The sequence below is a fragment of the Pseudophryne corroboree genome (genome assembly GCF_028390025.1).
Source record: "Pseudophryne corroboree isolate aPseCor3 chromosome 3 unlocalized genomic scaffold, aPseCor3.hap2 SUPER_3_unloc_50, whole genome shotgun sequence".
Classification (NCBI taxonomy): domain Eukaryota; kingdom Metazoa; phylum Chordata; class Amphibia; order Anura; family Myobatrachidae; genus Pseudophryne; species Pseudophryne corroboree.
Genome location: NW_026967542.1, coordinates 863074 through 888937, shown reverse-complemented (window position 1 = coordinate 888937; position 25864 = coordinate 863074). Strand labels below are relative to the sequence as shown.

Below are 25864 nucleotides of genomic sequence, written 5' to 3'. Positions count from 1 at the left end.
AGTTATTCAGGGTTACAGGATGTGAGGGGATGGAGTAAGGTTAGGACTTAGTGTTTGGTATACAGAAGTGCAATATCTTGAGACCTATATTCTGGTTGCTATGTGCAGTTTATAGCATGTTTCTGCACATATATAAGGATAGAACAGCAGAGTTATTCAGGGTTACAGGATGTGAGGGGATGGAGTAAGGTTAGGACTTAGTGTTTGGTAACCAGAAGTGCAATATCTTGAGACCTATATTCTGGTTGCTATTTGCAGTTTATAGCATGTTTCTGCACATATATAAGGATAGAACAGCAGAGTTATTCAGGGTTACAGGATGTGAGGGGATGGAGTAAGGTTAGGAATAAGTGTTTGGTAACCAGAAGTGCAATATCTTGAGACCTATATTCTGGTTGCTATGTGCAGTTTATAGCATGTTTCTGCACATATATAAGGATAGAACAGCAGAGTTATTCAGGGTTACAGGATGTGAGGGGATGGAGTAAGGTTAGGACTTAGTGCTTGGTAACCAGAAGTGCAATATCTTGAGACCTATATTCTGGTTGCTATGTGCAGTATATAGCATGTTTCTGCACATATATAAGGATAGAACAGCAGAGTTATTCAGGGATACAGGATGTGAGGGGATGGAGTAAGGTTAGGACTTAGTGCTTGGTAACCAGAAGTGCAATATCTTGAGACCTATATTCTGGTTGCTATTTGCAGTATATAGCATGTTTCTGCACATATATAAGGATAGAACAGCAGAGTCATTCAGGGTTACAGGATGTGAGGGGATGGAGTAAGGTTAGGACTTAGTGTTTGGTAACCAGAAGTGCAATATCTTGAGACCTATATTCTGGTTGCTATTTGCAGTATATAGCATTTTTCTGCACATATATAAGGATAGAACAGCAGAGTTATTCAGGGTTACAGGATGTGAGGGGATGGAGTAAGGTTAGGACTTAGTGTTTGGTAACCAGATGTGCAATATCTTGAGACCTATATTCTGGTTGCTATTTGCAGTATATAGCATGTTTCTGCACATATATAAGGATAGAACAGCAGAGTTATTCAGGGTTACAGGATGTGAGGGGATGGAGTAAGGTTAGGACTTAGTGTTTGGTAACCAGAAGTGCAATATCTTGAGACCTATATTCTGGTTGCTATGTGCAGTTTATAGCATGTTTCTGCACATATATAAGGATAGAACAGCAGAGTTATTCAGGGTTACAGGATGTGAGGGGATGGAGTAAGGTTAGGACTTAGTGCTTGGTAACCAGAAGTGCAATATCTTGAGACCTATATTCTGGTTGCTATTTGCAGTATATAGCATGTTTCTGCACATATATAAGGATAGAACAGCAGAGTTATTCAGGGTTACAGGATGTGATGGGATGGAGTAAGGTTAGGACTTAGTGTTTGGTAACCAGAAGTGCAATATCTTGAGACCTATATTCTGGTTGCTATTTGCAGTTTATAGCATGTTTCTGCACATATATAAGGATAGAACAGCAGAGTTATTCAGGGTTACAGGATGTGATGGGATGGAGTAAGGTAAGGACTTAGTGTTTGGTATCTAGAAGTGCAATATCTTGAGACCTATATTCTGGTTGCTATGTGCAGTTTATAGCATGTTTCTGCACATATATAAGGATAGAACAGCAGAGTTATTCAGGGTTACAGGATGTGAGGGGATGGAGTAAGGTTAGGACTTAGTGCTTGGTAACCAGAAGTGCAATATCTTGAGACCTATATTCTGGTTGCTATTTGCAGTATATAGCATGTTTCTGCACATATATAAGGATAGAACAGCAGAGTTATTCAGGGTTACAGGATGTGAGGGAATGGAGCAAGGTTAGGAATAAGTGTTTGGTAACCAGAAGTGCAATATCTTGAGACCTATATTCTGGTTGCTATTTGCAGTATATAGCATGTTTCTGCACATATATAAGGATAGAACAGCAGAGTTATTCAGGGTTACAGGATGTGATGGGATGGAGTAAGGTTAGGACTTAGTGTTTGGTATCTAGAAGTGCAATATCTTGAGACCTATATTCTGGTTGCTATGTGCAGTTTATAGCATGTTTCTGCACATATATAAGGATAGAACAGCAGAGTTATTCAGGGTTACAGGATGTGAGGGGATGGAGTAAGGTTAGGACTTAGTGCTTGGTATCCAGAAGTGCAATATCTTGAGACCTATATTCTGGTTGCTATTTGCAGTTTATAGCATGTTTCTGCACATATATAAGGATAGAACAGCAGAGTTATTCAGGGTTACAGGATGTGAGGGGATGGAGTAAGGTTAGGACTTAGTGTTTGGTAACCAGAAGTGCAATATCTTGAGACCTATATTCTGGTTGCTATGTGCAGTTTATAGCATGTTTCTGCACATATATAAGGATAGAACAGCAGAGTTATTCAGGGTTACAGGATGTGAGGGGATGGAGTAAGGTTAGGAATAAGTGTTTGGTAACCAGAAGTGCAATATCTTGAGACCTATATTCTGGTTGCTATTTGCAGTTTATAGCATGTTTCTGCACATATATAAGGATAGAACAGCAGAGTTATTCAGGGTTACAGGATGTGAGGGGATGGAGTAAGGTTAGGACTTAGTGTTTGCTAACCAGAAGTGCAATATCTTGAGACCTATATTCTGGTTGCTATTTGCAGTTTATAGCATGTTTCTGCACATATATAAGGATAGAACAGCAGAGTTATTCAGGGTTACAGGATGTGAGGGGATGGAGTAAGGTTAGGAATAAGTGTTTGGTAACCAGAAGTGCAATATCTTGAGACCTATATTCTGGTTGCTATTTGCAGTTTATAGCATGTTTCTGCACATATATAAGGATAGAACAGCAGAGTTATTCAGGGTTACAGGATGTGAGGGGATGGAGTAAGGTTAGGACTTAGTGCTTGGTAACCAGAAGTGCAATATCTTGAGACCTATATTCTGGTTGCTATTTGCAGTATATAGCATGTTTCTGCACATATATAAGGATAGAACAGCAGAGTTATTCAGGGTTACAGGATGTGAGGGGATGGAGTAAGGTTAGGACTTAGTGCTTGGTATCTAGAAGTGCAATATCTTGAGACCTATATTCTGGTTGCTATGTGCAGTTTATAGCATGTTTCTGCACATATATAAGGATAGAACAGCAGAGTTATTCAGGGTTACAGGATGTGAGGGGATGGAGTAAGGTTAGGACTTAGTGTTTGGTATACAGAAGTGCAATATCTTGAGACCTATATTCTGGTTGCTATTTGCAGTTTATAGCATGTTTCTGCACATATATAAGGATAGAACAGCAGAGTTATTCAGGGTTACAGGATGTGAGGGGATGGAGTAAGGTTAGGACTTAGTGTTTGGAAACCAGAAGTGCAATATCTTGAGATTTATATTCTGGTTGCTATTTGCAGTGTATAGCATGTTTCTGCACATATATAAGGATAGAACAGCAGAGTTATTCAGGGTTACAGGATGTGAGGGGATGGAGCAAGGTTAGGAATAAGTGTTTGGTAACCAGAAGTGCAATATCTTGAGACCTATATTCTGGTTGCTATTTGCAGTATATAGCATGTTTCTGCACATATATAAGGATAGAACAGCAGTTATTCAGGGTTACAGGATGTGAGGGGATGGAGTAAGGTTAGGAATAAGTGTTTGGTAACCAGAAGTGCAATATCTTGAGACCTATATTCTGGTTGCTATGTGCAGTTTATAGCATGTTTCTGCACATATATAAGGATAGAACAGCAGAGTTATTCAGGGTTACAGGATGTGAGGGGATGGAGTAAGGTTAGGACTTAGTGCTTGGTATCCAGAAGTGCAATATCTTGAGAACTATATTCTGGTTGCTATTTGCAGTTTATAGCATGTTTCTGCACATATATAAGGATAGAACAGCAGAGTTATTCAGGGTTACAGGATGTGAGGGGATGGAGTAAGGTTAGGACTTAGTGTTTGGTAACCAGAAGTGCAATATCTTGAGACCTATATTCTGGTTGCTATGTGCAGTTTATAGCATGTTTCTGCACATATATAAGGATAGAACAGCAGAGTTATTCAGGGTTACAGGATGTGAGGGGATGGAGTAAGGTTAGGAATAAGTGTTTGGTAACCAGAAGTGCAATATCTTGAGACCTATATTCTGGTTGCTATTTGCAGTATATAGCATGTTTCTGCACATATATAAGGATAGAACAGCAGTTATTCAGGGTTACAGGATGTGAGGGGATGGAGTAAGGTTAGGAATAAGTATTTGGTAACCAGAAGTGCAATATCTTGAGACCTATATTCTGGTTGCTATGTGCAGTTTATAGCATGTTTCTGCACATATATAAGGATAGAACAGCAGAGTTATTCAGGGTTACAGGATGTGAGGGGATGGAGTAAGGTTAGGACTTAGTGTTTGGTAACCAGAAGTGCAATATCTTGAGACCTATATTCTGGTTGCTATTTGCAGTATATAGCATGTTTCTGCACATATATAAGGATAGAACAGCAGTTATTCAGGGTTACAGGATGTGAGGGGATGGAGTAAGGTTAAGACTTAGGTTAGTGTTTGGTATCTAGAAGTGCAATATTTTGAGACCTATATTCTGGTTGCTATTTGCAGTTTATAGCATGTTTCTGCACATATATAAGGATAGAACAGCAGAGTTATTCAGGGTTACAGGATGTGAGGGGATGGAGTAAGGTTAGGACTTAGTGCTTGGTATCCAGAAGTGCAATATCTTGAGACCTATATTCTGGTTGCTATTTGCAGTTTATAGCATGTTTCTGCACATATATAAGGATAGAACAGCAGAGTTATTCAGGGTTACAGGATGTGAGGGGATGGAGTAAGGTTAGGACTTAGTGTTTGGTAACCAGAAGTGCAATATCTTGAGACCTATATTCTGGTTGCTATTTGCAGTTTATAGCATGTTTCTGCACATATATAAGGATAGAACAGCAGAGTTATTCAGGGTTACAGGATGTGAGGGGATGGAGCAAGGTTAGGAATAAGTGTTTGGTAACCAGAAGTGCAATATCTTGAGACCTATATTCTGGTTGCTATTTGCAGTATATAGCATGTTTCTGCACATATATAAGTATAGAACAGCAGAGTTATTCAGGGTTACAGGATGTGAGGGGATGGAGTAAGGTTAGGACTTAGTGTTTGGTAACCAGAAGTGCAATATCTTGAGACCTATATTCTGGTTGCTATGTGCAGTTTATAGCATGTTTCTGCACATATATAAGGATAGAACAGCAGAGTTATTCAGGGTTACAGGATGTGAGGGGATGGAGTAAGGTTAGGACTTAGTGCTTGGTAACCAGAAGTGCAATAGCTTGAGACCTATATTCTGGTTGCTATGTGCAGTTTATAGCATGTTTCTGCACATATATAAGGATAGAACAGCAGAGTTATTCAGGGTTATAGGATGTGAGGGGATGGAGTAAGGTTAGGACTTAGTGCTTGGTATCTAGAAGTGCAATATCTTGAGACCTATATTCTGGTTGATATTTGCAGTATATAGCATGTTTCTGCACATATATAAGGATAGAACAGCAGAGTTATTCAGGGTTACAGGATGTGAGGGGATGGAGTAAGGTTAAGACTTAGGTTAGTGTTTGGTATCTAGAAGTGCAATATTTTGAGACCTATATTCTGGTTGCTATGTGCAGTTTATAGCATGTTTCTGCACATATATAAGGATAGAACAGCAGAGTTATTCAGGGTTACAGGAAGTGAGGGGATGGAGTAAGGCTAGGAATAAGTGTTTGGTAACCAGAAGTGCAATATCTTGAGACCTATATTCTGGTTGCTATTTGCAGTATATAGCATGTTTCTGCACATATATAAGGATAGAACAGCAGAGTTATTCAGGGTTACAGGATGTGAGGGGATGGAGTAAGGTTAGGACTTAGTGTTTGGTAACCAGAAGTGCAATATCTTGAGACCTATATTCTGGTTGCTATTTGCAGTTTATAGCATGTTTCTGCACATATATAAGGATAGAACAGCAGAGTTATTCAGGGTTACAGGATGTGAGGGGATGGAGTAAGGTTAGGATTTAGTGTTTGGTATACAGAAGTGCAATATCTTGAGACCTATATTCTGGTTGCTATTTGCAGTATATAGCATGTTTCTGCACATATATAAGGATAGAACAGCAGAGTTATTCAGGGTTACAGGATGTGAGAAGATGGAGTAAGGTTAGGACTTAGTGCTTGGTATCCAGAAGTGCAATATCTTGAGACCTATATTCTGGTTGCTATTTGCAGTATATAGCATGTTTCTGCACATATAAGGATAGAACAGCAGAGTTATTCAGGGTTACAGGATGTGAGGGGATGGAGTAAGGTTAGGACTTAGTGCTTGGTAACCAGAAGTGCAATATCTTGAGACCTATATTCTGGTTGCTATGTGCAGTTTCTAGCATGTTTCTGCACATATATAAGGATAGAACAGCAGAGTTATTCAGGGTTACAGGATGTGAGGGGATGGAGTAAGGTTAGAACTTAGTGTTTGGTAACCAGAAGTGCAATATCTTGAGACCTATATTCTGGTTGCTATTTGCAGTTTATAGCATGTTTCTGCACATATATAAGGATAGAACAGCAGAGTTATTCAGGGTTACAGGATGTGAGGGGATGGAGTAAGGTTAGGACTTAGTGTTTGGTAACCAGAAGTGCAATATCTTGAGACCTATATTCTGGTTGCTAATTGCAGTTTATAGCATGTTTCTGCACATATATAAGTATAGAACAGCAGAGTTATTCAGGGTTACAGGATGTGAGGGGATGGAGCAAGGTTAGGACTTAGTGTTTGGTAACCAGAAGTGCAATATCTTGAGACCTATATTCTGGTTGCTATGTGCAGTTTATAGCATGTTTCTGCACATATATAAGGATAGAACAGCAGAGTTATTCAGGGATACAGGATGTGAGGGGATGGAGTAAGGTTAGGAATAAGTGTTTGGTAACCAGAAGTGCAATATCTTGAGACCTATATTCTGGTTGCTATTTGCAGTTTATAGCATGTTTCTGCACATATATAAGGATAGAACAGCAGAGTTATTCAGGGTTACAGGATGTGAGGGGATGGAGTAAGGTTAGGACTTAGTGTTTGGTAACCAGAAGTGCAATATCTTGAGACCTATATTCTGGTTGCGATGTGCAGTTTATAGCATGTTTCTGTACATATATAAGGATAGAACAGCAGAGTTATTCAGGGTTACAGGATGTGAGGGGATGGAGCAAGGTTAGGACTTAGTGTTTGGTAACCAGAAGTGCAATATCTTGAGACCTATATTCTGGTTGCTATGTGCAGTTTATAGCATGTTTCTGCACATATATAAGGATAGAACAGCAGAGTTATTCAGGGATACAGGATGTGAGGGGATGGAGTAAGGTTAGGAATAAGTGTTTGGTAACCAGAAGTGCAATATCTTGAGACCTATATTCTGGTTGCTATTTGCAGTTTATAGCATGTTTCTGCACATATATAAGGATAGAACAGCAGAGTTATTCAGGGTTACAGGATGTGAGGGGATGGAGTAAGGTTAGGACTTAGTGTTTGGTAACCAGAAGTGCAATATCTTGAGACCTATATTCTGGTTGCGATGTGCAGTTTATAGCATGTTTCTGTACATATATAAGGATAGAACAGCAGAGTTATTCAGGGTTACAGGATGTGAGGGGATGGAGTAAGGTTAGGACTTAGTGTTTGGTATCCAGAAGTGCAATATCTTGAGACCTATATTCTGGTTGCTAATTGCAGTTTATAGCATGTTTCTGCACATATATAAGGATAGAACAGCAGAGTTATTCAGGGTTACAGGATGTGAGGGGATGGAGTAAGGTTAGGACTTAGTGTTTGGTATCCAGAAGTGCAATATCTTGAGACCTATATTCTGGTTGCTAATTGCAGTTTATAGCATGTTTCTGCACATATATAAGGATATAACAGCAGAGTTATTCAGGGTTACAGGATGTGAGGGGATGGAGCAAGGTTAGGACTTAGTGTTTGGTAACCAGAAGTGCAATATTTTGAGACCTATATTCTGGTTGCTATGTGCAGTTTATAGCATGTTTCTGCACATATATAAGGATAGAACAGCAGAGTTATTCAGGGTTACAGGATGTGAGGGGATGGAGTAAGGTTAGGACTTAGTGTTTGGTATCCAGAAGTGCAATATCTTGAGACCTATATTCTGGTTGCTAATTGCAGTTTATAGCATGTTTCTGCACATATATAAGGATAGAACAGCAGAGTTATTCAGGGTTACAGGATGTGAGGGGATGGAGTAAGGTTAGGACTTAGTGTTTGGTAACCAGAAGTGCAATTACTTGAGACCTATATTCTGGTTGCTATGTGCAGTTTATAGCATGTTTCTGCACATATATAAGGATAGAACAGCAGAGTTATTCAGGGTTACAGGATGTGAGGGGATGGAGTCAGGTTAGGACTTAGGGGTATATTTACTAACATTCATAATTTTCGGAAAAAGGTCAAAGTTCAATCACGAATGACATCGAAAGTGTAAAATTGCAACTTTTTGAATTTATTACGACTAATTTACTAAGCTGTCGTATTCTGCATTTTCGTTTTTTCCGATGTCGATGTCATTCGTGTTTTTTTACCGTTTTTTACGGCAGTGATTAGCAAAACACTGCCGACTTTATCACAAATGAATCACGGCCGGATCTGTGTGATCCGTGCTGGGGTTCATTTTATTTTATTTTTTTTCAAATAAGCACTGTAAAAAAAAAAAAAAAAATGGCGTGGGGTCCCCCCTCCTAAGCATAACCAGCCTTGGGCTCTTTGAGCCAATCCTGGTTGCAGAAATAAGGGGGGAAAAGTGACAGGGGTTCCCCCATATTTAAGCAACCAGCATCGGGCTCTGCGCCTGGTCCTGGTTCCAAAAATACGGGGGACAAAAAGCGTAGGGGTCCCCCGTATTTTTAAAACCAGCACCGGGCTCCACTAGCTGGACAGATAATGCCACAGCCGGGGGTCACTTTTATATAGTGCCCTGCGGCCGTGGCATCAAATTTGCAACTAGTCACCCCTGGCCGGGGTATCCTGGGGGAGTGGGGACCCCTTCAATCAAGGGGTCCCCCCCCCAGCCACCCAAGGGCCAGGGGTGAAGCCCGAGGCTGTCCCCCCCATCCAATGGACTGCGGATGGGGGGCTGATAGCCTTTTTGTAAAAGTGTAAGATATTGTTTTTATATTGAGGCCCAGCAAGCCTCCCCCGCATGCTGGTACTTGGAGAACCACAAGTACCAGCATGCGGCGGAAAAAACGGGCTCGCTGGTACCTGTAGTACTATTACTAAAAAAATACCCAAAAAAAGACAATACACACACACCTTGACAGTAAAGTTTTATTACATCCATCCACACAAACATACATACATACTTACCTATGTCCCCACGCAGGTCGGTCCTCTTGTCCAGTAGAATCCATGGTGTACCTGTTGAATAAATTATACTCACCAGATCCAGGGTACCAGGCTCCTCGGATAATCCATTTGTATTCCACGTACTTGATCAAAATAAAAAAACGCACACCCGATCCTCGCACTGAAAGGGGCCCCATGTTTACACATGGGACCCCTTTCCCCGACTGCCAGAAACCCACTCTGACTTATGTCATAGTGGGTTTCTTCAGCCAGTCAGGGAGCGCCACGTTGTGGCACCCTCCTGATCGGCTGTGTGCTCCTGTACTGACTGACAGGCGGCACACGGCAGTGTTACAATGTAGCGCCTATGCGCTCCATTGTAACCAATGGTGGGAACTTTCTGCTCAGTGGTTAAATAACACAGGACAGCGTGTATTCCACCGCATAGGGACAAGAGAAATCATTGAGGCAGTCAAGATCAGCTTGCAGCATACACCATACAAGTGCCTACAGACCAAGCCATTGTATATACTGACAGTGAGACCAGAGCACTGAATACTATGCACACAATGAAATTACCGGGTAGGGCAGAAGTGAAAGGTGAAGGCAATACCGTTGTAAGCCCGGCTGTACCAGTCTCCTCAGTTGAGGTCAGTTACCCACTATCAAAAACTTATCTAAGTATAAAAGCTGGATTCCCAGACCCGAGGAAAGATTCAAATTCCACTTGTAGGTACCTCTCACAGGAGTATTATGTACATAAGTTTACTTGCAGGGATCTAGAACAGATATTATATACTTGTTTACCTGAGGATTTAGCAGAATCCCTCACAACCAGTATTAATCTCTCTGCAAATGATTATGGTGACCCAACTAAAGGAAAGATAGATGCACTTAATTCTAACCTGCGTGACCTATGCCCACCAGTCCCCAAATGGGATGATTTATTCACAATCAAACAGGCAAACACTGAAACAGTGGATGAATATTTTGGTAGATTTAAGTTAGTGGTACCCACATTTACTGCTGGAGAAGTGATAGTTAAACCAAATGAGGCTAGTTCCATGTTTTGTGGAAGGTCTAAAGCCTGCAGTAATGTACTAAACTAGCATGGAGAGACGCCCCAATAAACACTGTAGGGGGGGTGAAGCAAGATCTCATGACCTTAATCTTGTCAAACCCACTCTTGTTCTTGTTGTAGATCAGATTGCTCCTACACAACCCCAGCAACAGACACATATAACAAATCCCCAGGGAGTCCAAAACAGTCAGGGACCACCTGTGCAAAACCTTTGGGACCCCAGACAGCCAAGGCATAGCCAGCAAAAGAGAAATTCATGGCAGGGACAAGGAGGTAAGTACACCACAAATAGAAACACAGGACCAACATACCAAGGTCCTAGACACCCAGACCCAATGGCATGCTTCATACGTGGTAAGTATGGCCATAGAGCTAGATATTGCAGAAGTCAAGTATCTTCTCAGAACAGGATGTACCCACATGGAAATGCGGGAACACCCAGCGGCCCTACACAACCCCCCTACCACCACCATAATAATCAAGGTCCCCAGATGGGCACTCATGCCCCACACAACGGCCCCCACAATCAGTTGTCATGCTGGCAGCAGCAATCATACTGATGTTTAATCCATCCAGTGTCTTCATTATGCAGCGTGCATTGCCAACACATTGAGGAACCCACGGTTACTGTGCATGGAAATAATGAACATGTTTCTTTTTTACTAGACACTGGAGCGGCTAAGTCACTACTTACCACTGCACTACCTTCACAGACGTTTTCAGGGCACACGGTCCCAGCAGTCGGAGTCTCAGGACAATTACAGCACTTACCAATACTAGCTGATAGTAATATACAGATAGGACCATTGAATGATACACACGCTTTCTTACTAGCATCCAACGCACCAGCAAACTTGCTGGGCTGTGACCTACTATGTAAACTCAAAGGCACCATTTACTGCACAGCGGATGGTATTTACTTAGACATTCCCAAATCACTAGAAAGCAATGCACAAGTGCTGGTAGACACACCAGTCCCACTCCTGTCATTGCACCTTGAGCAAACCAACTCCCATATGCGTGAAGACATACTGCAAGCAGTTCCCAGCTCCTTATGGGCACAGTATAAGGATGAGGTAGGCTTACTTCAAGTAAGCTGCAAGCAGGCAAGTCCCCACCATGCATCACACAGTACCCGCTGAAACCGGGAGAGGAGGAAGGGGCATACCCATCCATCTGCTCACTTCTGCACCAGGGGGTCTTGCACAAAGGCATCAGTGCTGCAAATGCTCCGATCTTTCCAGTTCGGAAACCAGGCCCTGTGCTAACTTACCGTATCGTGCAGGACTTGTGCGTGCTTAATGCAGTCATACAAGCTTGCCACCCTGTGGTGCCAAACCCGGCTACAATACTTATGCAGGTCCCGTCGGATGCGTTGTTATTCACAGTTATTGACCTATGCTCAGCTTTTTTCTCCATTCCATTACATCCAGACTGTCAGTACCTGTTTACGTTTACATTCAAGGGTCAACAGCATACCTGGTCTCATATGCCCCAGGGGCAACGGAATGCTCCTACTTATTTTAGCCAAGCGCTCCATGATATATTGCAGAATTGGTCCCCAACACATAACTCAGTGCTTATTCAATATGTTGACGATTTGTTATTGTGTTAACAGACAGAGGAGGAATCGTGGGAAGACTCAGTGTCCCTGTTGACTTTCCTCGCCTTAGTTGGGTTGAAGGCCAGCAAAGCCAAACTACAGCTGTCCCAGCAGAAAGTGCAGTACCTAGGTCACTGCCACTCCCAAGGACAGCGCCATCTCCTACCATCACGCATCCAGGCCATACAGAATATGTCTCTGCCAATCACCCAAAAGCAAATACACACCTTTTTAGGGATGACCTCTTTCTGTAGACATAGGATACCAGGATATGCTGCTATAGCACTACCTCTCCAGGAACTGGTAGCCATAAAAAAGCCTGATCCGGTCATCCATGATGACACCGCACTACTAGCGTTTCATCAGTTGAAGGAAGCCCTCACTGCCACCCCAGCCCTAGGCTTCCCATGTTACACTAAACCATTTTTCCTCTTTTATACAGAGCTCGATGGCTGTGCTGCTGGAGTACTAACTCAGAAAAATGGGGACGGTCACTGCCCAGTGGGATATTACAGCACACAGCTGGATACAGTAGCTAGGGGGCTGCCACAATGCTTGCACATGGTGGCTGTAGAAGTTACACTTGTTGACAAGACAGCAGACATAGTTCTAGCACACACTCTACCTGAATATCCCGCACACAGTTGCTGCTTTACTAAACGGTTCCGCCACAAAGCACATCACAGCGTCCAGGATAACCAAATGGGAACTTGTGCTTCTTCAGCCCCCCAACATAATATTGCAGCACTGCACAACTTTGAATCCAGCAACTTTCTTCCCAGGTGTGACTGGACAGTCACAAAGTGGGGAGAAGGTAGATGATCATGATTGTGAAAAGGGACCCAGACTTTATGCACTTCAAGACCAGACATTAGAGACACTGAGATACAGAATGCAGACCTGAACCTGTATGTTGATGGTAGCTGCCTCCGCCAAAATTTAATGGGCATTCTGACATCTGGATACACCATAGTGGACGATACACGTCATTGAAGCACTCCCGCTTCCACCACCCCACTCTGCTCAAAAAGCAGAGCTCATAGCGTTGGGGAGAGCATGTTACTTGGTGTGAAACATAATTGTTAACATTTATACTGACTCACAATATGCATTTGCCATTCTGCACAATTTTCCCGCTATTTGGAAACTTAGACACTTTTTAACATCAAATGGAACACCGATCTCTCACGCAGAGATAGTTAAGTACCTCATGGAAGTGGTATTGCTACCAAAAGAGGTAGCAGTCATCAGATGTCACGCTCACACAAGCCACTCAAACCCGGTGACAAAAGGAAATACCTATGCTGATGAAACAGTGAAAGCAGCAGCCTCAGTGGCAATAAACAATCATGGCTCCGTGCCAGAGATACGGAGTCTCATCTCATAACAAATATTTTCACCTGTAACACTGGGAAAATTAATGCATTTGTACCAATCTTGTTCAAAGCAGGAAATATCCTCGTGGAAGCTCAAAGGGTGTAATCCAGATTCCTCTGGTATCTGGAGGGACATGACAGGAAGACCGGTAGCACCAAAAGCCATTCTACCAAGCCTGGCTGAGGCAGCCCACAGGCTCACTCATCTGGGAACGGAAGGTATGGTAAAGACCCTAAGGGCCTACTGGTTTGCCCCTGGTTTCTCATCCTATGCAGGTAAGAAAGCTCAATCATGCCTTATCTGTCTAAGAAAGAACCCAGGTAAGACTGTCCTAACACCAATTGCCCATATCCCACATACCTGAGGACCTTTCCAGGCAATACAGATAGACTTCATCCAATTATCACCCTGTAGAAATTTCAAATATGTACTTGTTTGTGTTGACGTCTTCAGTGGTTGACCTGAGGCCTACCCAGCGGTAGCCTGCACAGCACATTTTACAGCTAAGAAGCTAGAACAGGAGTTTGTATCTAGATATGGTATTCCAGAGATCATTGAGTCAGATCAAGGCACACACTTCACGGGTAAGGTCTTCCAAGAGATGTGTAGGATCATGGGTAAAGAGTCCAAACTCAATTGTCCTTATGGACCCCAGGCAGCTGGACTCGTGGAGACAGCTAATTATACCATAAAGAATAAACTTTCCAAGGTCATAGAAGAGACAAGCCTAAACTGGATAGAGGCACTGCCCATCATACTACACAGTATTAGAGTGACTCCCAAACCTGCTCTCAGTCTGTCCCATTACGAGGTGTTATTTGGAAAACATCCCAACCTGATAATAGGCCCAGAAGAAAGCCACTCCACCCTACATGATCTAACCACAAAATATGTCCTAGACTTGCATGAACAATTCAAACAAATACACAAAGAACTCATTCTCTCTAAAGGTGCTAATCAAAGTGACTTGAAATGCCATGATGTGAAACCAGGAGAATTTGTAATGGTTAGAAATTACTTACGCTCTGGTTCATTTGTAGACAGGTGGGAGGGACCATACCAAGTACTGTTGACCATGCCCATGGCAGTAAAGGTTGCAGAGAAATCGGCTTGGATACATGCATTGCATTGCAAGAAAGTGACTGAGGACGGGAAGAGCAGAGTCACAGAAAAAGCCTCCAGAGGAAGAAGCTTCAGAATCGTTGAACTTGCAGGCTCTGTTTGAGGAACCCCAGTAACCAGAGACTAAGAGATAATAAAAATGGCCTGGTTTGGTAAGATGTATGTTGATAATTATGTGGGATAGTCAGTGTTGCTAAACCCCAATCAGGTGAAGAAAAGATCCAGACGGGCCATCAAGATTGGAATATCGGTTGTAAGCCTGGGAATAATTATATGGATGGGGGGATTATTGACTTACTACTTATTGACAAGGATGACTGAGGGCCCAGGGAAGGATCAGTCTCTGATGACCTTTGAGGAGGTAATACATCCTTATCCTAGTTATGTAGCTCTCATCACACCCCTAGACACTAGAAACGAGAGGAAGAAAAGAGAGGCTAAAGAGGTATACCCAAATAGATGTCAGCAGCTACCCCCAATAGCTAGATGTATTTGTAAATATTGCAGACAGAACCCTGAGCAAAGATGTATAGATTGGTGCCACGATGACCCATTGCTCTTTGGAGGTGCACGCACAGTCAGAGCCCCCCTAGAACAGACCGAGTGCCACAAAATGGTAAATGTGTATAGATGTATCTGTACCCACTGTGGGAGAATCCCTCAGAATGATTGCATAGTATGGTGTTATGAAGGTGAGGAGAGGAATCAGACACAACACTCAGACACACACCATACAATCCATGGGGGAATCAGGAATGATCAGGAATGGCTCCCCGAGGAAAGGGAAAATAAGAATAAAAACACAAAGACAGATGAAAGCCCCTATGAGGGCCCAGTGAGAAAAGCTGGAGTATATGAGAGGAACACCTTTGTAGAACTGGCCCTAGCTGCCGCCCATAGTAATGCTTTCTGTGTAGTACCACCCAAACATGTGGGAGAAGCTTATAAGTAGAGATGAGCGGGTTCGGTTTTACTCGGTTCTCAAAACGGCATCTAATTGGCTCACGGATGTCATGTGTTTTGGATAGCCAATAAGGGTCGGTTTTGAGAACCGAGTAAAACCGAATCCGCTCATCTCTAGTTATAAGACCTGCTTTATATGTATTCCAATAACAATAGAAGAAATGCAGAAGATAGAATTGCTACCAGGGAAAAATATCACCTTTATAGACATTAACATGGAAACATTAGGGACCAACAACCCGGAAGATAAAACCGGGCGGTATCTCACCTCTAGGTATAAGCTGGAGATCCAGCCTAGTATATCTGAAAAGAACTGTTGGGATATTGGTGGTAAGCCACAGTTTGAGTCTTTAGGGGTTACCCCAAAGTGTACTTCCTTGGTAACAATAAGCAGCCCTAGAATTGATATATACATGCCCAGGGGCTTATTTTTAGTATGTGGGGATATTGCATATTCTTATTACCCAGCAGATCACATGGATATTTGTTATTTGGGCAGACTCACCTTTGTAGCAGCTCACGCAAACATAACTACTTTGGACTCTCACAGTAAAGAAAAAAGGTCTTTAGCTCCTGATTGCCGATCAGACTTACCATTACTTAGCGAGGCACAATACTCAGCATTAGCCTTTTCACTCATAGGAGCCCCAGGACTCAGCCTGTATAACACAAGGGTGATAAATAGCATAGCCTGCGGATTGGCTCAAACCATAAATGCCACCAGTACGGCTATTGCTCTTATAAATGAAGAACTCAGAGAAGTAAGAGATGGTATGATACAAATAGAGTAGCCATTGACTACCTGTTACTTAAAGCAGAAAGTGGTTGTGAACAATTTAAAGGAATGTGTTGTTTTATCATCTCAGATAATTATAATCCCATTGAAAAGGTTAAGTTGTTGCAGGATATACAAGAACATATGACCCAATCGGCTGATTGTGACCCCTTCAGATGGATGGGAGCCGGAATGTAAAAAATTGCTTTACCAAATATTACACTGTTATAATTCTTATAATCTTTATAATTTATGTAACAATCAAATGCCTGCCTGTCCTTGGACGCTCGTGTGAAAAAATACTCACACGGCCCGAAAAGAAGCCACGGAGCAAACTTATGGTAATGACCCCAGTTACCTACACTGCAGTACCCCACACATAGCAATATAGTAGTATTATCACACATAGCAATATAGTAGTATTATCACACATAGCAATATAGTAGTATTATCACACATAGCAATATAGTAATATTATCACACATAGCAATATAGTAGTATTATCACACATAGCAATATAGTAGTACTATCACACATAGCATATAGTAGTATTATCACACATAGCATATAGTAGTATTATCACACATAGCAATATAGTAGTATTATCACACATAGTAATATAGTAGTATTATCACACATAGCAATATAGTAGTATTATCACACATAGCAATATAGTAGTATTATCACACATAGTAATATAGTAGTATTATCACACATAGGTAATATAGTAGTATTATCACACATAGCAATATAGTAGTATTATCACACATAGTAATATAGTAGTATTATCACACATAGGTAATATAGTAGTATTATCACACATAGTAATATAGTAGTATTATCACACATAGCAATATAGTAGTATTATCACACATAGCAATATAGTAGTATTATCACACATAGTAATATAGTAGTATTATCACACATAGTAATATAGTAGTATTATCACACATAGAAATATAGTAGTATTATCACACATAGTAATATAGTAGTATTATCACACATAGTAATATAGTAGTATTATCACACATAGGTAAATTATCAGAAATATACTCTTAATAGGTACTTACAAGCTCATGCTCCATATACACACACACAGTGAGAAGAAGGAACCACAACTTATAGCCAGGTTGTAGAAGAAAAGAACACTTTATGTCGCTACCTCTTTCATTTCCCTTATCTGTCCAAGGTTTCTGGAGAGTTGAGACTTTTCACATCGATACTCAATGGACTTGTGCCGGCGATTGCATCCAGAGAACGGGTTTTCTTTTTCCTATCTCATATCTCACACTACTACACTCATTTGGGGAAAATTAAGTTGAATACGATGAATATTTGATTAATTATATGTTGTGTTTAGAGATTAAACAAAAGGCAGGAATGATGAAGAAAAATCAAATATACATCTGTATTGCCTCAGAAATTGTGCTTTTATACATATAGCATTTTAGCATCGGTAATTAACATCTCAATTCTCATATAGAGGTAATTCTCCTGACAGTAATGTTTTCTTCTCGACCTTTGTGTTCTATCACCTGACAGAGACTTCGTATCTATCAATAGAGACCCTTGTATTTAGATAACCAGAACTTAATGACATTTTATGAGGGTTTTATGTCAGGAGAAAGAGGACATGATAATGAATATCTGATGGACCTTTGCTTTGGACAAACAACATGCCATGATGAACAAGAATGACCTCTTTGCTGACAAGGCCTACTGAGAAGTCCAATTGATGTGAATGGGAGATCCAAGACTCATGGAGCCAGTCTGCCATCTTCAGGAGAAGATCGGGCCGTGCAATTAGCTCAACTGACCATCTTTGGCACTTCCGGATATTCACCATCAGCCAATCCATGTTCCCCATGATATCTAGATGCACACCCCATTGATTAATCAGTTATGAATTATTGTATAATCATGTACTATATATATATATATGTAAGCCTAAATGTCCTGAAGACACAGGTATCATTGATGAAGTCTGTCTTGGGTCACGCTCCTCTGCGCAGAATTATAGGCGTGGCCTCTTATTTGATAATAAATTCTATATGCTGAATATCATTACAACGGAGACTCCCTAATTCTTTTATGATAAATAGACATTATCAGGAGCGACTGATCCCGGGGACAGCAGAAGCTGCTGCACTTCATCTTTCCTTCTGCTCTGGTGCTGGTGCTTTCCCTGCTCTCATTGTTCCCAGTCACTGCCCCACGGCACATGGGATAAAAGTAGAAGGGGGATTCAGCCTATATACACCAGAACTTCTTTATATCTATCAGAGGAAGGATCTCTATCAGAAGCATGGTTATAGCACTGATTATATAACAGCATATATTATCATTATTACAGGCTGCTACTCTCTCCCCAGCCTCATTCATTCTTCAGATGTTATATTTCTGTAGCGGGTGCTGGAGATACAGAAAGGTGGTTCTCCTGATTTGTGGACTCATTGCATACAGACGTCATTACTAGTCACTGGTTACTACTCGTTATCTGACTGATTTATATTTATATCAGGCGTCACTCAGTGATTGGCAATAGTATTGTGTAGATACATGTTGGGACAACTTAGCAGGCCTTTGGAATGAAACAGGCAGAAAGCTGGATATTATCTATGTACTAACCTTGGGATAATATAATGTATACCTCGCTCTGTGACAGGGTTTCATAGTGTATACCTTGTTACAGGGAATATCCCTTCTCAATAACAATATTGTCACAGAAGTGATACAAATGTGTAGAATTGGATATGCATGCCTTAGAGAACTGTGCTGTGTTACAGGGTTACACATGATATGCTCAGTCACAGGAGAACATCTTTTATTACCAACAATATTGTTTTATTCCATGTGCATATCTTTGTGATGTGGTCAGTTATCAATTTATATATGTACTGAATGGGTAACACATGTGATTGGGGATTCTGATCTCGTACAGGGTTTTACAATGATATACTTGGTTGGTACTTATTTCATGCCTATTGAAAAATCTATCTTAAATAAAAATAAAGGTTATCTTTTAATTTATTCATGAAACATAAAGAAAAAAGTGTGCCACACATTAAGGCTTCTTTAGATATAAGCCCACTAGCGTTTTTTTCTAAACCCCCTAACCAGTCATTGCAATTTGCTTAATGGCGCACCTCCAACCTGATTAACTAATCTTTGGTATTAACACTTTCGGATTATTCCTTCTATCGGTTGGTTGGTTCATACATAGTAGGATCATAAAACCATTATCATTTGGGCCTGTGCATAGTCCCTCAGACTTAGCGTCTTCCCTGGAAATACTTGTGGATGGAGCCCTTCATTCGCTTTGCCAGGATTCAAGGGTGGTCAATCTGTTGAAATCAGAGCACTACATTTTGGCCACTGTGCTCGATCCTAGGTTTAAAGCCTACGTTGTATTTCTCTTTCCGGACACAAGTCTGCAGAGGTGGAAAGACCTGCTGGTGAGAAAATTGTCAACTCAAGCGGAACGTGACCCGTCAACAGCCCCTCCTTCATTTTCTCCAGCAACTGGGGCTGCGAGGAAAAGGATAACATTTCCGAGCCCACCCGCTGGACACAAAAGTAACAATACAAGTGACACATTAACAGGAAATTGTTTCTGCCATCATAGCGACAATTATCTGGAAATAAGATAATACACAGACACATAAAAAGATTCAACGGAAATCTTTTGTTTTTAAACAACTATATTTCTTATCTTTAATACACAGATTTTTCTCTATATTTTACACTTAAAAAATACTTTACTCTGCACAACATGGATAAAATATCCTTAAAGCACAGAAACAATTCAAGTTAATTATAGTATTGCAGGTAAGTAAAACAGATACACATCAGGAGAGCCAAAACCCTATGGGGGTCATTCAGGCCCAACCGCAATAGCGGCCCGCAGCAGTTTGCTGGTGGTGACAAAATGCACGTGCGCAGCGGCCACGCAGACACACACATTGTGGCCGCATCCCTGAGGGGTGAACGCGGGTGGGCCAGGACCATTTTCCAGGGGCTGCGTGATATCACATCTGCGTTCATCTCTGATTAACCCCCTATAAGCTTCCAGAGTGCACCTCATATCTCATCTTTTCCAAGTTACTACAAATGATATGAGATCGGTAGCAGCACTACTTTCAGGATTATTACACAGAACACACATAAAGGCTGACACAGCAAATAACAGTAACACATACAAGGGATCAATTAGAAATAAGGAAGCATAAATAAGATTTTACTTACCGGTAAATCTATTTCTCGTAGTCCGTAGAGGATGCTGGGCCTCCATAAGGACCATGGCGAATAGACGGGCTCCGCAGGAGATAGGGTACTTTAAGAAAGCTTTGGACTCTGGGTGTGCACTGGCTCCTCCCTCTATGACCCTCCTCCAGACCTCAGGGAAACTGTGCCCAGAGGAGATGGACAGTATGAGGAAGGATTTTTGTAAATCTAAGGGCGAGATCCATACCAGCCACACCAATCACACCTTATAACTTGTGATAAACTACCCAGTTAACAGTATGAACAACAACATAGCCACGGTTCAACCGATAAACTATAACATAACCCTTATGTAAGCAATAACTATATACAAGTCTTGCAGAAGAAGTCCGCACTTGGGACGGGCGCCCAGCATCCTCTACGGACTACGAGAAATAGATTTACCGGTAAGTAAAATCTTATTTTTTCTAATGTCCTTGAGGATGCTGGGACTTCGTAAGGACCATGGGGATTATACCAAAGCTCCCAAACGGGCAGGAGAGTGCGGATGACTCTGCAGCACCGACTGTGCAACAGGAGGTCCTCCTCAGCCAGGGTATCAAACTTATAGAACTTTGCAAAGGTGTTAGACCCCGACCAAGTAGCTGCTTGGCACAACTGTAATGCCGAGACCACTCGGGCAGCCGCCCAAGAAGTGCACAATTTCCCAGTGGAATGGGCCTTAACCGATTTCGGTAACAGCAATCCTGCCGTAGAATGCGCCTGCTGAATCGTGTTACAGATCCAGCGAGCAATAGTCTGCTTTGAAGCAGGAGCGCCAACCTTGTTGGCCGCATACAGAACAAACAGAGCTTCAGTCTTCCTGATTCTAGCCGTTCTGGTCACATAAATCTTGAAAGCCCTGACCACATGCAGGGACTCGGAATCCTCCAAGTCCCGTGTAGCCACAGGTACGACAATAGGTTGGTTCATATGAAAAGATGAGACCACCTTTGGCAGAAATTGAGGACGAATCCTCAACTCTGCCCCATCCACGTGAAAAACCAAGTATGGACTATTATGTGATAAAGCTGCCAATTCTGAAACACGTCTAGCCGAAGCTAATGCCAACAACATGACCACTTTCCACGTGAGGTATTTCAACTCCACAGTTTTGAGTGGTTCAAACCAAGGTGACTTGAGGAAACGTAACACCACGTTAAGATCCCAAGGCGCCACCGGAGGCACAAAGGGAGGCTGAATATGCAGCACCTCCTTCACAAAAGTCTGTACTTCAGGCAGAGAGGCTAATTCTCTTTGAAAGAAAATGGATAAGGCAAAAATTTGGACCTTTATGGACCCTAATTTTAGGCCCAAAGTCACTCCTGTTTGAAGGAAGTGAAGCAGATGGCCCAAATGGAACTCCTCCGTAGGAGCAGCTCTGGCCTCACACCAAGAAACATATTTCCGCCATATACGGTGATAATGTTTTAACGTCACATCTTTCCTAGCCTTGATCAGGGTAGGAATTATTTTCTCTGGAATTCCTTTTTCCGCTAGAATCCGGCGTTCAACCGACATGCCATGAAACGCAGCCGCGGTAAGTCTTGGAACAGTCAGGGCCCCTGCCGCAGCAGGTCCTGCCTTAGAGGAAGAGGCCACGGATCTTCTGTGAGCAACTCTTGCAGCTCCGGATACCAAGTCCTCCGTGGCCAATCTGGAACAATGAGGATTGTTCTGACCCTGCTCATTCTTATTATTCTCAACACTTTGGGTATGAGAGGAAGAGGAGGAAACACATAGACCGATCTGAACACCCAAGGTGTCACCAGAGCATCTACCGCTACCGCCTGAGGGTCCCTTGATCTGGCGCAATACTGCTTTAGCTTTTTGTTGAGACGGGATCCCATCATGTCGATTTGAGGCAGTCCCCATCGATCCGTGATCTGTGCGAAGACTTCTTGATGAAGTCCCCACTCTCCCGGATGCAGGTCGTGACTGCTGAGGAAGTCCGCCTCCCAGTTGTCCACCCCCGGGATGAACACTGCTGATAGTGCTCTTACATGGCCTTTCGCCAAGCGTAGAATCCTGGTCGCTTCTGTCATGGCCACTCTGCTCCTTGTTCCACCTTGCCTGTTTATATGAGCCACTGCCGTGACGTTGTCTGACTGAATCTGAACCGGTTTTCTCCGAAGCAATTCCTCCGCTTTACATAGGGCGTTGTATATGGCCCTCAACTCCAGGACGTTGATGTGGAGACAAGTCTCTAGGTTTGACCAGAGACCTTGGAAATTTCTTCCCAGTGTTACTGCTCCCCAGCCTCGGAGGCTTGCGTCCGTGGTCACCAGGACCCAGTCCTGAATGCCGAACCTGCGACCCTCTAAAAGGTGAGCACTGTTCAGCCACCACAGGAGAGATACCATGGTCCTGAGAGACAGGGTGATCCTTTGATGCATTCGTAAATGGGACCTGGATCACTTGTCCAAGAGGTCCCATTGAAAGGTCCTTGCATGGAACATGCCGAAAGGGATGGCCTCGTATGAAGCCACCATCTTCCTCAGGACCCGCGTGCAATGATGCACTGAAACCTTTTTGTTTGTTTTAAGAGGTTCCTGACCATGGCTATGAGCTCCTGAACCTTTTCGATTGGAAGAAAAACCTTTTTCTGGTCTGTGTCTAGAATCAGGCCCAAAAAGGTCAGACGCGTTGTAGGGACTAGCTGGGACTTTGGTATTTTGAGAATCCAGCCGTGTATCTGCAACGTCTTCATGGACAGAGACACACTGACCAGCAACTTCTCCCGAGATCTCGCCTTTATGAGGAGATCGTTCAAGTATTGGATAATTGTGACCCCCTACCTGCGCAGGAGCACCATAATTTCCGCCATTACCTTGGTAAAAATCCTCGGGCCGTGGAAAGCCCAAACGGCAACGTCTGAAATTGGTAGTGACAGTCCTGCACTGCAAATCTCAGGAACGCCTGATGAGGGGGGAATATCGGAACATGAAGGTATGCATCCTTTATGGCCAGGGACACCATCCAATCCCCCCCTTCAGGCTGGCGATGACCGCCCTGAGTGATTCCATCTTGAACCTCTTCAAGTACAGGTTCAGAGATTTTAGGTTAAAAATGGGTCTGACCGAACAGTCCGGTTTCGGAACCACAAACAGGGTCGAGTAATATCCCTCTCCTTGCTGGAGATGAGGAACTGTGACAATCACCTTTTGAATATACAATTTTTGGATTGCCGCCAACACTAGCTAGGGAAGCCGGAAAAGCCGATTTGAAAAACCGGTGAGGAGGCAAGTCTTCGAATTCCAGCCTGTATCCCTGAGAAACAATCTCTAATGCCCAGGGATCCATCTGCGAGTGAACCCAGATGTGGCTGAAAAACCGAAGACGAGCCCCCACTAGATCTGCCTCCCCCCGGGAAGCCCCAGCGTCATGTGGTGGACTTTGCAGAGGCAGGGGAGGACTTTTGCTCTTGGGAACTAGCGGTGTGCAGCTTCTTTCCCCTACCTTTCCCTCTGGCAACAAAGGACGATCCCCGTACCTTTTTGTTTTTATTGGAATGAAAGGACTGCATTTGATAATGAGGTGCCTTTTTTGTATGCTGCGGGGGGACATAAGGTAAGAAATTCGACTTACCAGCCGTAGAGACAAGGTCCGAGAGGCCGTCTCCAAACATCTCCTCCCCTTTGTAAGGCAAGGACTCCATATGCCACTTTGAATCGGCATCTCCCGTCCACTATCCGGTCCACAAGAGCCGCCTAGCAGAAATAGACATAGCATTTATTCTGGAGCTTAATAAACAAATGTCTCTCTGAGCATCTCTCATATACAAGGCAGCATCTCTGATATGCTCTATGGTCATTTGAATAGCATCCCTATCTAAGGTGTCAATCTCCATAGAAAAGGAATCTGCCCATGCCACAACCGCACTACAAACCCAGGCCGACGCCATAGCCGGTCTAGCAATAGTACCTGAATGAGTGTAAATGTGCTTCAAGGTAATTTCCTGCCTGCGGTCAGCAGGTTCCTTGAGGGTAGCCGTATCCTGAGAAGGCAGTGCCACCTTTTTGGACAATCGTGTCAGCGCCTTGTCTACTTTAGGCGAAGATTCCCAGCGTATCCTATCAGTTTGTGGAAAAGGATACGCCATAAGAATCCTTTTGGGAACTTGTGGTCTCCTATCCGGAGATTCCCAAGCCTTTTCGCACAATTCACTTAGTTCAAATGATGGAAAGGTGACTTCAGGCTTTTTCTCTTTATACATGTGTACCCTCGTGTCAGGGACCGAGGGTTCTTCAGTAATATGCAAAATCTCTTTAATGGCAATAATCATGTACCGAATACCTTTTGCCACTTTCGGCTGTAATTTTGCATCTTCATAGTCGACACTAGAGTCAGTATCTGTCGGTATCTGTGTCATCGATCTGGGATATGGTGCGCTTTTGAGACCCCGAAGGGCCTGGCGCCACAGGGACAGGCATGGACTGGGTACCTGACTGATCCCTAGCTTTTGCCTTGTCTAACCTTTTATGCAATAGATTAACATTTGCATTCAAGACATTCAGCATAACCACCCATTCCGGTGTCGGCGTTGCCGACGGCAACATGACATTCAAGCACTCCCCCTCCACATTGAGCGAGCCTTCGTCAAACATGTCGACACATGCGTACCGACACACTTCACACACACAGGGAACCCCTTTCCTGAAGACAGTATCCCTGTCAAGGCCCTTTGGAGAGACAGAGAGTATGCCAGCACACCCCCCAGCGCAATGATCCTGGAGACCAACACAAAATGTTTTTCCCCAGCAGCGCTGTATAATGTTATCCGCCAATTATGTGCCCCCTCCCTCTCTTTTAAACACCTCTTCACCGTGTGTAAGCAGGGGAGAGTCCGGGGAGCTTCCTCTCAGCGGTGCTGTGGAGAAAAAATGGCGCTGGTGAGTGCTGAGGGAGAAGCCCTGCCCCCTCGGCGTCGGGCTTCTGTCCCGCTCAAAACTTACAAAAATATGGCGGGGGCTCTTTTATATACATGTACAGTGCCCACCTGTACATGTATATTGTCTTTTGCCATAAGAGGTGTATATATTGCTGCCCAGGGCGCCACCCCCCCTGCGCCCTGCACCCTTACAGTGACTGGAGTGTGTGAGGTGTATGGGAGCAATGACGCACAGCTGCAGTGCTGTGTGTTACCTCCGTGAAGCTGAAGGCTTCTGCCGCCTGACGACTTCTGTCTTCTATTCTTCTCGCTGTGAGAACGGCGGCGCGGCTCCGGGGGTGGATGCCCAGTAAGAACCTGTGTTCACCCCCTCTGGAGCTAATGGTGTCCAGTAGCCGAGGAA

The 25864-nt window shown here is 43.1% G+C and overlaps 1 protein-coding gene across 1 annotated transcript in view; it reads left to right on the top strand.

Annotated features, from left to right (window-relative positions):
* LOC134984396 (gastrula zinc finger protein XlCGF17.1-like) overlaps positions 1-25864 on the top strand; it is a 256307-nt gene that overhangs the window by 75207 nt on the left and 155236 nt on the right. The window lies entirely within an intron of this gene.